General features: G+C 38.5%; 2 long non-coding RNA genes across 4 annotated transcripts; one reads left to right on the top strand and one right to left on the bottom strand.

Moving 5' to 3' along the window:
• Nucleotides 1-4,482: 4,482 nt before the first annotated feature.
• LOC105466621 (uncharacterized) lies at nucleotides 4,483-8,895 on the top strand. Of its 2 annotated transcripts, none has more exons than XR_003014615.2 (3): nucleotides 4,483-4,702; nucleotides 7,078-7,168; nucleotides 8,581-8,891. It is a non-coding gene; the product is annotated as an uncharacterized lncRNA (long non-coding RNA). The 2 variants fall into 2 exon arrangements; XR_978327.2 differs by lacking the exon at nucleotides 4,483-4,702 and adding an exon at nucleotides 4,709-4,831 and having other exon boundaries at nucleotides 8,581-8,895.
• Nucleotides 8,896-9,213: 318 nt separating this feature from the next.
• Nucleotides 9,214-12,180, bottom strand: LOC105466620 (uncharacterized). Of its 2 annotated transcripts, none has more exons than XR_978326.2 (3): nucleotides 12,110-12,180; nucleotides 11,425-11,552; nucleotides 9,214-9,361 (listed from the first exon to the last, which is right to left on the bottom strand). It is a non-coding gene; the product is annotated as an uncharacterized lncRNA (long non-coding RNA). The 2 variants fall into 2 exon arrangements; XR_011620477.1 differs by having other exon boundaries at nucleotides 12,010-12,135.
• Nucleotides 12,181-13,557: the final 1,377 nt, after the last annotated feature.

The following is a 13,557-nucleotide window of genomic DNA, read 5'->3' as shown; positions in this document are numbered from 1 at the left end:
CGCCTGGCTATTCTCCCTGTACTCTTAAAGAGATATATGTCTAACATTAACACATTGTAGCAAGAAGAAATTGAATTTGGATTCAGAAAGGCAAGATTAAATCTTAGACAAATGTTAGTGTAAGTTTTTATTTGCTTGTTTATTAACCATTCACGGACCTCAGTTTGTTTTGAGGGATGAAATGGATAGTGCAAGGAAACTTTTAAGATGGAGCCTGACTCTTAGTGTTTCTTTTTACTAGTAAATCGTACACCAGATAACATGTGGACAGTCTTGTTTAACTGAAAAACCTCAAAATTCAGTGCTTTAAAAATATCAAAGTGCTATATTCTGACATGTCTCCATGTCTCTATTACTTCACCTTAAAACATATATTCCTTTACAATTAGAACAGTGATATCTATTTTTTAATTAAAAAATAGAAAAATAAAAAATTATAAGCAAAATCTCCTACTTCTGACTCATATTCACTGTTCACATTTGGGGACATAATTTTTCAAAAAAGCGTGTATGTGTGCATGTGTGTAAAATATGCAGTAACCATGATTATAACACAGCACTGTTCTATAATTTTCTTTAATGCCATTTCTAATAAAAGTATATATAAAGCATGTCTTTCTTTTAAATATATCCTAAGTCATTTATTCCATGGGAGTAGCATAATTTCTTTATTCAGTGCCCTAAACAATCATTTGATTTAAAAAAAAAATTATTATTACAAACAAGGCTTTAATGAACAATTTGCACATTTAGATGAAATTATTTTAGAGAATTAGCATTCTCTAAATTAGAGATTCTTTATGAATATCAATAATAATAGAAAAGGCCAATTTATGTACATAATGGAATAATATGGATATTTTTCTTCTCTTTCTAAACTAATAGAAAAATGTCAATAATTACTTTTGTTTAAATTTCACTTAAGATACCTTAAGATTGAGATGATGAGATTGAGTTATATTTACATATTCGTATTGCCTCTTTTATGAAAGAAAAAGACTACTTCGCTAAAGCAAAATTTTCTGAGTATTCTAGATTGAATCCATATATCTAGAACTGCCATGGAGGTTAAGGAAAATCCCTGAAAACATTCACATTGCATCAAAGGATCCCAGTAGCATATTCGAGGAGTGCATATTGAGTTTGTGCAACAAGGGAGGTGGTACTTTTGTTGACTTTTTTTATGTGGCTGTGATAAGTAGAAGTCAATGTGAGGGAAAGGAAGTATTGAATATTCTGTATTGAGGTTTTCGAAAGTTCACTTTTCCATCAGATGCTTATATCTAGAGAATTTATAAAGTCAAGATTAAAAATGTCTTTCCTGTTGATACATGAAGTACAGATTAAAGAAAAGTTGTCTCTATATTCATATTAACAGTTTGGGGAAGAAGAAAACTTTAAAATTGCTACTTTTAAAAAAGATCTTAGCTTTTTCCTTAAAAGCATTCCGTCTTTACAATCCTCAGACTAGATGATGTGTTTCTGCCCAAGGGCACACGAATGTCACTTCCTCAGAAATCCATCAGTGCCAGGTCTAAAATGGCCAGAGGAGTTGCTGCCGGCAGGGCAAGCAGAGGTTCTCCCATCTATCTCATGTTGACTTCCCAGTTCTGTGGGCCCAGGGACTTCAACAACCTCTTCATTTTGTGCAGCCCATGTGGCTGCTGTTTGTAGCTGCTCCACAGTAAATCAGAATAATGGTAACAGCTTGGCATGTTACTTCAGAATTATAAAAATCCCATATACCTCCATCTGTAACCTAATAATATAAAGTAATACCCATGGAAAACAATTATGTATTTCAATCCTTACATTGTAGCAGCGAGTAGACCAGACTCATGATGATCACAGAACTAAGATTACTCAATTTAAGAATAGCTTAAGTCCTGAAGCTGAAATGTACGTGCTTTTTCAAAATGTGTAAAAATTAGCTCCATTTCAAACTGAAACCTTCGCTGAGTCTGCCTTCTTTGATTTCTAAAAGACAAGGTGCGGATCATGCATGCGGTAAGGGTACTGTATGTAACTTTTCAAAAAGAAAATTAACTGATTGTTTCAAGGCTGCGATGCAAATCAGAACATTTTCTTGAATTATTATCATTATTTCATTTATTTATTTATTTATTTATTTGAGATGGAGTCTCGCTCTGTTGCCCAGGCTGGAGTGCAGTGGTGCAATCTCGGCTCACTACAACCTCTGCCTCCTGGGTTCAAGCAATTCTCCTGCCTCAGCCTCCTAAGTAGCTGGGATTTCTGGCATGCGCCACCATGCCTGGCTAATTTTTGTATTTTTAGTAGAGATGGGGTTTCACCATGCTGGCCAGGCTAGTCTCGAACTCCTGACCTTGTGATCTGTCCACCTTGGCCTCCCAAAGTGCTGGAATACAGGTGTGAGTTACCATGTCTGGCTACTGTTTTGTTTTGTTTTTTAAATCGGTGCTCCATTTATAGTAACAAGCTAAAAAGATCTGTTAGAGGAGATTGGGCAGATGGAGTGGGCCAGGCAATTTATCAACTTGGAATGTAATGTATCTTTCCATTTTTCACCTGAAGATATAGGTGAAACATTTTAAATCAAACAGTAAAAATAGGATATGTTTGCTACCAATGCTACTACGAACTTCATTACGATTATTGTCAACATCATCAGATAGCCTAGAATAATATATAGTTTATTTTTGTAATTGGATAAGACAGGAGGAAGTAGTAAACTTCAAGGTAGAATGTCTGAATATATACTAGAAAAATTCCCATAGTTTGACATTTATCAGATTTAAAGTAATTTGGGGAAAAGACCCTCACAATGTTGTAGGAAACATTTCAGGCACAGTTTTACAGAAATTAGAATCATAATTGGAAATTGGAATCATAATGATTCAGAAGTTGGATAATTTACTTAGAGTTACCCTCAAGAGTTAACCAAAAAAGATGAAGAAAGAAAAAAGCTAAAAATAAATTAATCTGGAATAAAGTTGTAGCATGTGCTGGAGTTGTTTGGCCTAACACTCGATGTATTGCTGCAGCAGATAGTAATGTGGGGGTAATAATGTGCAACTTAGGAGTTACTTAAGGGGAACAAAAATGAATTCAGAAACACAGTTAGGCATTTAAGACTGACAAGAAACCACAAAGACTACCTCTCCTGTAATCTCTGTGTCTATGACAACTTCAAATATAGTATTTCCTATGGCAAATTTAAATGAAATTATTTTTGATGAAAACTCTTAAGACCTTTTCACGGTGACACATGGTGTTACAAAGTCATGTATATCTAATCAGTAACCTACATGATCTTGTTTCAGTTTTATGAGGAAAAAAATGAATACTTTGTAAAAAGAGAATATTTTACAATTCCAAATAATAGCATAATTTAATATTAACATAAAATAATTTTATAAGATCAGAAAATTTTATTTTATATAAATTCAAAAATATGTTTTATCTTCTTGCAAATCCGGTATTCTTCTGGGATATATAATAAGACTTTAGGGATGATTTATGCAATTCCTCTGTACTAGACTTGCAGGTAGGAGTCTATGTTGTAGTTTAGTAGTTAAAAATATCCACTCTGAATTTATACTTCCTTGGTTCAAATCCAGGCTCTATCAGGTACTAAGTGGTTATTGTTGGCTAGATGCTTCTGACTCCATAAAATTTTTTATATAAGTAGCATTTAATTTCCTTTTTGTGCTTTCTTTTCAAAATATGTTATGAAAACTTTTAGTTTATTACATTTCTGTAAGTTTTTTTTTTTTAATTTTACCTTTGGCAGATGAACTGAAAGAATGTTATAATGATATTCCTTAATAGTTATATTAGTTATAACAGACTGGTCAGGTCCTGAAAAGTTCTGCTATTAACATTGTCCAGAATATAGCCATGCCTAATTCATACTTTTTAAATTATTGAGTGCCATTCCACTTTATCATATACACAATATTTTATGTTTAATGTACTACTTCATTATATTATGTAATTCAAAGTTAATAATTTTAGTAAACTACATAAAACCACATATCTTAATATTACATTATAAATAAAATACAATAGTAATGAGTACCACTGTCATGCCTATTATTACTACATTACTTCCACTGAGACACTGACTAGCCCGTATTTGCTGAACGTTGCCCATGTCATCAGTACCGTTTGTAAGTGCTTTATATTTCTTAACTATTTTAATTTTATTAATGACACAGGATACTTTCAGTGCCGCTTTGCCAGCCAGAAACTTCTGTGGCCAGTGGCCCCTCTGCCCGGGTTTTACTCCAGCCTGCTCATCCTGGCAGGCTGCACTGGACTCACTCCCCAGCCTGGATCCCATGACCACCATGGCTGTGTGGTCACCATGGTCCATCCCATGGCAGGACCAGGAGTGCCACAAGTGGCTTCCGTGTCTGGGAGCCAGCATTCAGACAAGGGGGACGCTGTGGTGCCCCAAAGCTCGGAGACAACAGTGACCACGGAACTCCAAGGAGGTGCCACAGATTCTGCTCGGGGAGTTCTGAGGTGTGGGCCCCCAGGAAGTGTTACGGTTCTCTCTCATTCCCGCCATTCACAGCCCAGCAAACGAGGGCGTGTCACAACTCATTCGGTCCCACTGCCTGCAGATGGGCGAGCCAGCCGGAAGCGTGCTACTGCCCTTTTCACTCCCACTAGGCGGCAGGTTCCAGGTTCTCGTTCTGTGACCAAGAAGAATGAGGTACGTGGGCACCGGAAAGTGAGCAAGACAGAGAAGAATTTCATTGAGTGACAGAAAAGCTCTCCACAATGAGAGGGGACACGAAGTGGGTAGCCATCTGTGTGAGAAGGAGCCCCAAAGTGCATAAAGGTCTGAAAGGCTGAGTCCAGGGTTTTTGTAGGTTTTCAGTGAGGAGGTGTGGGCTGTAAGGTAGCCTTGGAGAAGGCAACATTTGATTGGTTAAAAAGCTTCATCCAGAAGGATGAGAGCGAGGGAGAGCGTGCGGACATAGAGAGAGAGTGGACAAACCGGAAGGAAGGAATAGAGAGAGAGTGGACAAAACGAAATAGAAGTTCTCACTCTGGTCCAGCAGCTTGGTTTTCAGGCAAAACTGTCTTTGGCTTGGTCAGGTTTTACCAGGGACCCGCCCCTATCTGCTTAGGAATTTGACTGTCTCCTGCTGCTATTAATAACACCATGAAACTTGTTTTCCTTTCAAAAATGGAGCCTCAGAGGTTCAAGAAAATGAAATATCTTTCCTAATCACAAATCTGTATGCGTTAGAACCAGAATATGAAATCTGATATTTCCACTTCAAAGTATACTTTATCCACGACTCCTGAAATGCCTCCCTGACAGAAAAGCCTTAAGAACTAGGCTAATAATCCGAATGAATTTTGTTTGCCTTTTTTGCTTTTCTCTTCTTTAATTTGAATATTTTGCCACAATTTTTTGAAAGTGCTTCCTTTAATATTTTATTTTTTGCTTTGTTATTATATCTATTTTTTCTTCTTGAGGGCCTCTTTTAATAGTTCACCTAAACAGCTAAAATGATAATAAAAAAGTTTTACTCCACAGTTAATTAAATACTTTCATATTAAAAAAAAAATGTACCACATACACCGAACATCTAGAGAATTGCTTATACATTTTATTTTTCATCCAAAGTTTATTTTCCTAATTTGAAATGAGACCTAAAAATACTTGGTCCTGTTTTCTAAATTATTGTGAAAAATTAAAGGCAGCCTTCATTATCTCTTCCTATGATTTAAAATCTTTAATAGCAAACATATAAAATTTATTTTTGGAGTTATCTGCTAAATATTGTCTTTAAAATATTTTCAATTTTCTACTCATTGTTCAAGGATGGAAAGTATATCTTATGATTCTAAACTAAAACCCACAATTTATGAAATGTCTTGCATGAATTAGTGTCCATATGTTGGAAGTGTTGAGAAATACATTGCAAATTTTAAAGTCACCTACAAAATTTTAAGGACAGAAAAGTATGTCTAGTCCTCTCCCTAACTTTTTCCTGGGCCACATGCTCACCATTCCAGACAAATGAGAATCTATCCATGACTAAAAAAAAAATCTCCAGAGAAGGTTTCTTAATGTACCCTAAAATGTTTTCACTCTCGCTTTTGGTAGAATCTCCTTATTGCTCGCTTTATTGCTGCTAGTTAAGTTTGCATCGGTTGCTCTCCTCTCTGTGGAAATGAAGAACAGCTGGCCAATATCTTCTGTGTAAAGGCATTTGAAATTCTAGAATGAAGTAATTAAAACACTTTCTTTGCCTTTGACTAACATTTTCCAGGATTTATTTGAAACTTTTATATGTTTTTAAAGGTTTTACATGCTTCCCGAGTCCTGGAATACTTACTTTTTATGAAGCCGTATGAGACATTGCCTGAGCAGCAAAGAGTAATAGATGGTTGTATATGATTCTAATATATCATTATCTTATTTCTTTAAACATTATGACTGGGTGCGGTGGCTCACACCTGAAATTCCAGCATTTTGGGAGGCTGTGGCAGGAGGATTGCTTAAGCCCAGGCATTCAAGACCAGCCTGGGCAATATAGTGCCAGCCTGTGTCTACAAAAGATAAAAAATCAGCTGGGCATGGTGACACACACCTGTAGTCCCAGATACTTGGGAAGCTGAGTTGTGAGGATCGCTTGAGCCTGGGAGGTCAAGGGTGCAGTGAAGTATAATCATGCCACTCCTCTCCAGCCTGTGTGACTAAGCAAAACCTGTCTCAAAAATAATAATAATAAAAGCAAACAAACAAATAAACATTGCTGTCAGAGGTATGAGTCATTCATGTAAATACTCATATATTTTTTCTGCAGGTCTGAAAAAGGGAAATAAAATACCAAAAAGTATTGTTTCATAACTTTTGTACCAACTTCAGTTATCAAATAATTTTGTTTGGGGAATCTTATATATTCCTCCATGAGCCTGGAATACCTTGACAAAGATTATTTACCTCAGTAATCAGTCATTAATAGAGCCTCAGAATCTTCAAGCCTGGTCATAACCATTATTGTACAAGTGTTATTAGCACTGATTTCTGACATAAACTCTAATTAAATCTTGAATTTGTTTGGACAGTGATCATAAGACAAGAAATATATAAACAAAAAGTGAAACCGTGAAAAGAGAAGCATTTATAGAAGCTGCACTACAGCATCTAATCAGGAGGGTGAGCTGATTTTTCTTTTTTTCCCCCTCAAACTTATTCAAGGACAGAGGTCAGCAACCATTTTCTGGAAAACAGTAGATAGCAGATGTTTTTGGCTTTGCATGCCATATGGTCTCTACTGCAGCCAGTCAACTCCAGCACTGTAGCATTAAAGCAGCCATAGCCAAAATGTAAGCAAATGCATGTGACTGTGTTCCAATAAAACTTTATCACAAACACATGCAGCAGGCTGGATGTTGCCTGTGGGCCATAATTTCCCAGTCCCTGTTCTAGAATAACGAGTGCCAAGACCTGCCAATATGTGCCGAACTTCCTGCTTTCCCACATTCTCTGAAATTTTTCCACTGCTGAGATTCTCGGAGAGACTAAACTTTCTCAAGAAGATAATTAAACTCCAAATCGGAAAGATGCCACGTTTCCTCTATGTGCTGTGCTTGGGCATCAACACCAGGCATTTTCCTTGTGCGGCCTGGCTAATGTGTATCATAATCTCCCATCTCAGCATCGGATCCTCTGCTGGTTTCCTCCTGGTAGACTTTTCAGTTTTCAAAACCAAGAGCTAAATCTAAACTTTCCCACAAATCTTCCAAGAGACTACACGCTGGACCTAAATTCTATCTCCAGTGATTGCACATCCAGATGCTCCTATCACATCTCACTGCTCAATTGCTCAGTCCCAAAATACCAGAGTCACTTTTCACTCTCTCCCTTTACATCCAATTCATCAGGGAATTGTTAATAGTACTTGAGAATACACACATGCCTCACCATCCTTGTGCTACCTAATAGTTTGAGTTATCATCATCTCTTCTCTGAAATATTAAATCTACCATATCACCCAATCTATTTTCAATAGAGCAATTAGGTAATTTTAAGGCATAAGTACATTATCAAAATTCTCCCAGGAGTCCTCAGATCGGAGCAGAAGTCAAGGCCCTGCCAATGGTATACATGACCCTGCTGTATGTGATCTGTGCCACCTCCCAACCCTTACATCTCTACCCTTCTCTCACCCTCACCTAATCTATGGGATCCAGCCACATCGGCCTCCTTGCTGTTTTTTGACCACACTGAGAACACTTTCACATCAGAGCATTCCACAGCCTTATTTTTTTCTGCACTGGATGTGCCCCATCACCTCAATTTAACCAATGCTCGCACCTCTTTGTCTTCTTTAGTATAATTCCACATTCTTTGAGTCCTAACTTGGTCAATCATATATTATTGCACCCACTCCTCCCTCATCTCTCAAAATCCCACCTACCCTGCCTTACTTTTTCCCATAGCAATCATCTTCCGCCATACTATAAAATTTAAACTTGTTTCTATGTTGCATTTATTGCCATTGACTTTCCTTAGCTGCTAAATTACAAACTCCTGAGAGTGTGAATTTGCATCTACTTTATTCACAGACTTTCCCCAAGCATCAGTGACAGTGCTGGACTACACAGTGGAGGAACCTCAAAAACATCTTGCTAAGTAAAAGAAGCTGGACAAAAATGGTCACATGTTGTGTGATTCCATTTATATAAAATATCCAGTGTAGGGGAAATCTATAAAGAAAGAAAGAAAATTGATGGTTGCCAGGGGCTGGGGAAACGGAGATTGTGGAATAAATGCTTGATACGCATGGGATTTCTAGAGAGGTGGTGATTGTACAACACTGTGAAGGTAGAGAATGTCACTAAGTGGTTCACTTTAAAATGGTTAATTTTATGTTATGTGGATTCCCCCTCTATTTTTGAAAATTACAAGAAATAAATTTTTATGCAGTGCCTTCACCTGTAGAGACAGTTATTAGCAAAATTTCACATGCTTTGGGAATAGAATGGATGTAATCTGAAGCTGGGGATTGCTAGAGAGGCAGTGCATGTGACAATCACATGGTGTTGAATAACTGAAAGGACTCACGGGGCTCCAAGTTACGCCCCAAATGACACTTTACCTTCACCATTGCCCTCTATCCACAAATGCGTACATGATTTGTAAGCATTAGGGCACATGATATTATAAGGAGTTGTAAAAGCAGGAGATAATCTGACCATTATGTATAGACACCTTTGTTAAAAGGGCATTTATTAGTTTAAAAGTTATGTATTTTCCACATCTCTGCTATTGAACAAAGTCCACTGTTTTGGGAAGCAACACTTCCTACTTACTACCTAAGAATGCACCCTGTGTAATAGATAAAACCTGCAAAATAGAAAACAAAGAGAGAGTGATATTAGAATCATTGTAAATATTCATCCAGTATCATCAAGATATATCAGAAACATTGATTACTCTGAATTGAATATTTCCTAAATCTTCCCCATACCAATTTAGACCATTAACTTTAGACAAGGGAGAATGGTCTGCTAGGTTTGCATTTATGGACATCTTATTTATTTATTTATTTATTTATTTATTTATTTATTTAAGACAGGGTCTCTCGCTCTGTCACCCAGACTGGAGTGCAGTGGCACGATCTCAGCTCACTGCAACCTCGGCCTCCAGTGTTCGAGCGATTATCCTGTCTCAGCCTCTCAAATAGCTGGGATTACAGGTGCCTACCACCATGTCTGGTTAATTTTTTGTGGTTTTAGTAGAGATGAGGTTTCACCAAGTTGGCCAGGCTGGTCTTCAACTCCTCACCTCAAATGATCCACCAGCCTCGGCCTTCCAAAGTGCTGGGATTATAGGCGTGAGTCACCGTGCCTGGCCTGACATCTCTTAATATAGTGACTGCTATTATTTATTCTCTATGATGTTATGAAGATTACTGTTGGGAACAGGCCCCCCAAAATCTGGCCATAACCTGGCCCAAAAACTGGCCATAAACAAAATCTCTGCAGCACTGTGACATGTTCATGATGGCCATAATGCCCACACTGGAAAGTTGTAGGTTTACCAGAATGAGGGCAAGGAACACCTGGCCTGCCCAGGGCGGAAAACCATTTAACGGCATTCTTAAATCACAAACACTAGCATGAGCAATCTGTGCCTTAAGGACATGCTCCTGCTACAGATAACTAGCCCAACCAACCCCTTTATTTTGGTGGAGCCCTTTGTTTCCCATAAGGGATACTTTTAGTTAATCAAATATCTATAGAAACAATGCTAATGACTGGCTTGCTGTTAATAAATACGTGGGTAAATCTCTATTCGGGGCTCTCAGCTCTGAAGGCTGTGAGACCCCTGATTTCCCACTTCACACCTCTATATTTCTGTGTGTGTATCTTTAATTCCTCTAGCGCCGTGGGGTTAGGGTCTCTCCTACTGAACTGGTTTCGGCAGATTACCACTTTTTATCTTGTCTGTTGAGATTTTCTTTTCCTTCTCCAGTCAATATACAACCTTGAACAGTTGCAATACAGCTGCCTTCAGTTTGAATTTCAGTCCTCTATTACTTACTACCCTCTGTAAACCATGCCACTCTGTCATATTCTGGTAAACAATTATAGAAAGTGGTGCCTTCAGCGATTAATTAGATAAATAATCAGGAAGGCCTAATGTAGAGTTCAAAGGCTAAGAGCCTCTTCTTCAGTTATGATAGGTGTCCTCAAGGGTTCCCTGACATATATTGTTGAATATACCCTGACTATTTTAGGATACATTTCCCTTCCTTTTAGAATGTTGTTCTGATATAACCCATGACATTATGGAGTTTTCAGGTGTTAAAATAATTTTATGTCTTTCTGTAACATTAACAATTTCCACTGAAGTTCAATAATAGGCTAGCAATTGTCTTTTAAAAAGTTATGCCTGGAGGTAAACCCAGATAATTTCTAATCCCAAGTCCCCACCATAGCCACTGGTTGGCAATCATGGGCTTTTGCCGAAGGCTTCTGTTTGTGTGTAAGTTGCTGACACAATGTCATTTGAACATCACGCTAGTGTTGTCCCAAAGGAATCTACTGGGTGTTAGTTCTTTGAGGCTTCAAGAGAGCCTGCAGTTCTCCAGAACATGAAGAAAATTCAGTTTTTTCCTCATATCTTTGTGAGTCAGGGTGACTGAAATTTCCAGATGTGACAGATGATGTCTTCACAAATCAAACAATACATTCAAACCTTACCCTGCTTGTTTTTATTTCAAGAAAATAACCTATTTTTAATTGCTTGAGGAATAAGTATTTCCTCTTCATTTTAACATTTATTCAGTACATGTACTTCCTTTTGGTCATATGATTAACTGGCACTAGAGATTCTGTTTTAGCTTAATATTCAGATTGAGATATGAGTAATATATATTAAAGATAGCAAATTATACTTCTAACCTGAATAAAACTTAAGTCTCATCTCACCAGGTTGTAGAAATAAGCAGAAAAAATTAAATATGCTTAAGAAAGCACAGTAAATAAATACTGGAGTCCATCACACATGAATTCAAATTGGCTTTGATTTTCTTGCAAGACAGAAATTAAGAAGAAAGTGTTAGTGAGAGACAGGACTAGCTGAATTTCCTAGGCCGACTAAGAATCCCTGAGCCTATCTGGGAAGGTGACCGCATCCACCTTGAAACATGGGGCTTGCAACTTAGCTCAGAGCCAACCAGTCAGAGAGCTCACTAAAATGCTAATTAGGCCAAAACAGGAGGTAAAGAAAGCCAATGATCTGTCACCTGAGAGCACAGTGGGAGGGACAATGATCGGGATATAAACCCAGGCATTCAAGCCAGCAACGGCTACCCTGTTTGCATCCCCTCCCTTTATATGGGAGTTCTGTTTTCACTCCATTTCACTCTATTAAATCTTGCAACTGTACTCTTCTGGTCTGTGTTTGTTATGGCTCAAGCTGAACTTTCACTCGCTGTCCACCACTGCTGTTTGCTGCCACCACTGCTGTTTGCCGTCCTCACAGACCTGCCGCTGACTTCCATCCCTCTGGATCCAGCAGGGTGTCTGCTGTGCTCCTGATCCAGCCAGGCGCCCATTGCCGCTCCCTATAGGGCTAAAGGCTCACCATTCATTGTTCCTGCATGGCCAAGTGCCTGGGTTCCTCCTAATAGAGCTGAACACTAGTCACTGGGTTCCACAGTTCTCTTCTGTGACCCGCAGCCTCTAATAGAGCTGTAACATTCACCATATGGCCCAAGATTCCATTCCTTGGAATCCCTGAGGCCAAGAACCCCAGGACAGAGAACACGAGGCTTGCCACCATCTTGGAAGCCACCGCCATCATCTTGAAAGCTCTGGGAGCAAGAACCCCTCCCACATCCCCATAACATTAGTCCAATTCATCACAGAATACCAATCTCCTTTATCTTGTTGCCCAGGTTGCCTTTTTTTTTTTTTTTTTTTTGACAGAGTCTGGCTGTGTTGCCCAGGCTGGAGTGCAGTGGCGCAATCTTGGCTCACTGCAACCTCAACTCCAAGATTCAAGTGATTCTCCTTCTTCAGCCTCTCAAGTAGCTGGGACTACAGGTACCCGACACTATGCCCAACTAATTTTTGTATTTTTTTTTCTTTTTTTTTTTAGTAGAGACGGGTTTTCACTATGTTGGTCTGGCTGGTCTTGAACTCCTGACCTTGTGATCCACCCACGTTGGCCTCCCAAAGTGCTGGGATTACAGGAATGAGTCACTGTGCCTGGCTGAATTGTTAGTACTGTATTGAACCCAGCTGATACTTTTGTATGTTCAAACGTATTTAATCCTTTGTAGTCTAGAGTTAGACTTGAGCATCTATAAGGTTCTAGAGGTCTTCTTTCTGACAAACCACAAAAGAAGGGATTTGCGGCTATTTTTATAATTGCATTTAACATGTTTTTAAAGTAAAGACAAAAATTCTTGATAGTCTGTCTCTGAGTATTTTTTATCGTTTTAAAAATAGCCATGTGAATGCTTGTAAATAGACCTAAAGGTTCCATCTAAAATACCCAGTCAAAACGAGACAAAGATAATATTTTCACCTGCTAACCCATATCCATCTCACTTCATACGGACATCACATTTATTCCAGTAATATATTTGTGTATGGGTATGTGTAAGAGTACATGCTCACATTGCTATAGAGAAATACCTGAGGCTGAGTAACTTATAAAGAAAGAGGTTTAATTGGCTCATGATTCTGCAGGCTGTACAAGCATGGCACCAACATTGCTGGCTTCTGGGGAGGCCTCAAGGAGCTTTTACTCATGGTGGAAGGCAAAATAGGAGCAGGCACTACCCATGGCAAGAGTGGGAGCGAGAAAGTGATGTTGGGGGTGGTGTGCTACACACTTTTTTTTTTTGTTTTTGAGACTGAGTCGCGCTCTGTCGCCTAGGCTGGAGTGCAGTGGTGCAATCTCAGCTCACTGCAACTTTCACCTCCCTGGTTCAAGCAATTCCCCTGCCTCAGCCTCCTGAGTAGCTAGAATTATAGGCAAACGCCACCACGCCTGGCTAATTTTTTTGTATTTTTAGTAGAAGT

Source organism: Macaca nemestrina, chromosome 3, assembly GCF_043159975.1.
Source record: "Macaca nemestrina isolate mMacNem1 chromosome 3, mMacNem.hap1, whole genome shotgun sequence".
Taxonomy (NCBI): domain Eukaryota; kingdom Metazoa; phylum Chordata; class Mammalia; order Primates; family Cercopithecidae; genus Macaca; species Macaca nemestrina.
This window is presented reverse-complemented; position numbering and strand designations above follow the sequence as displayed.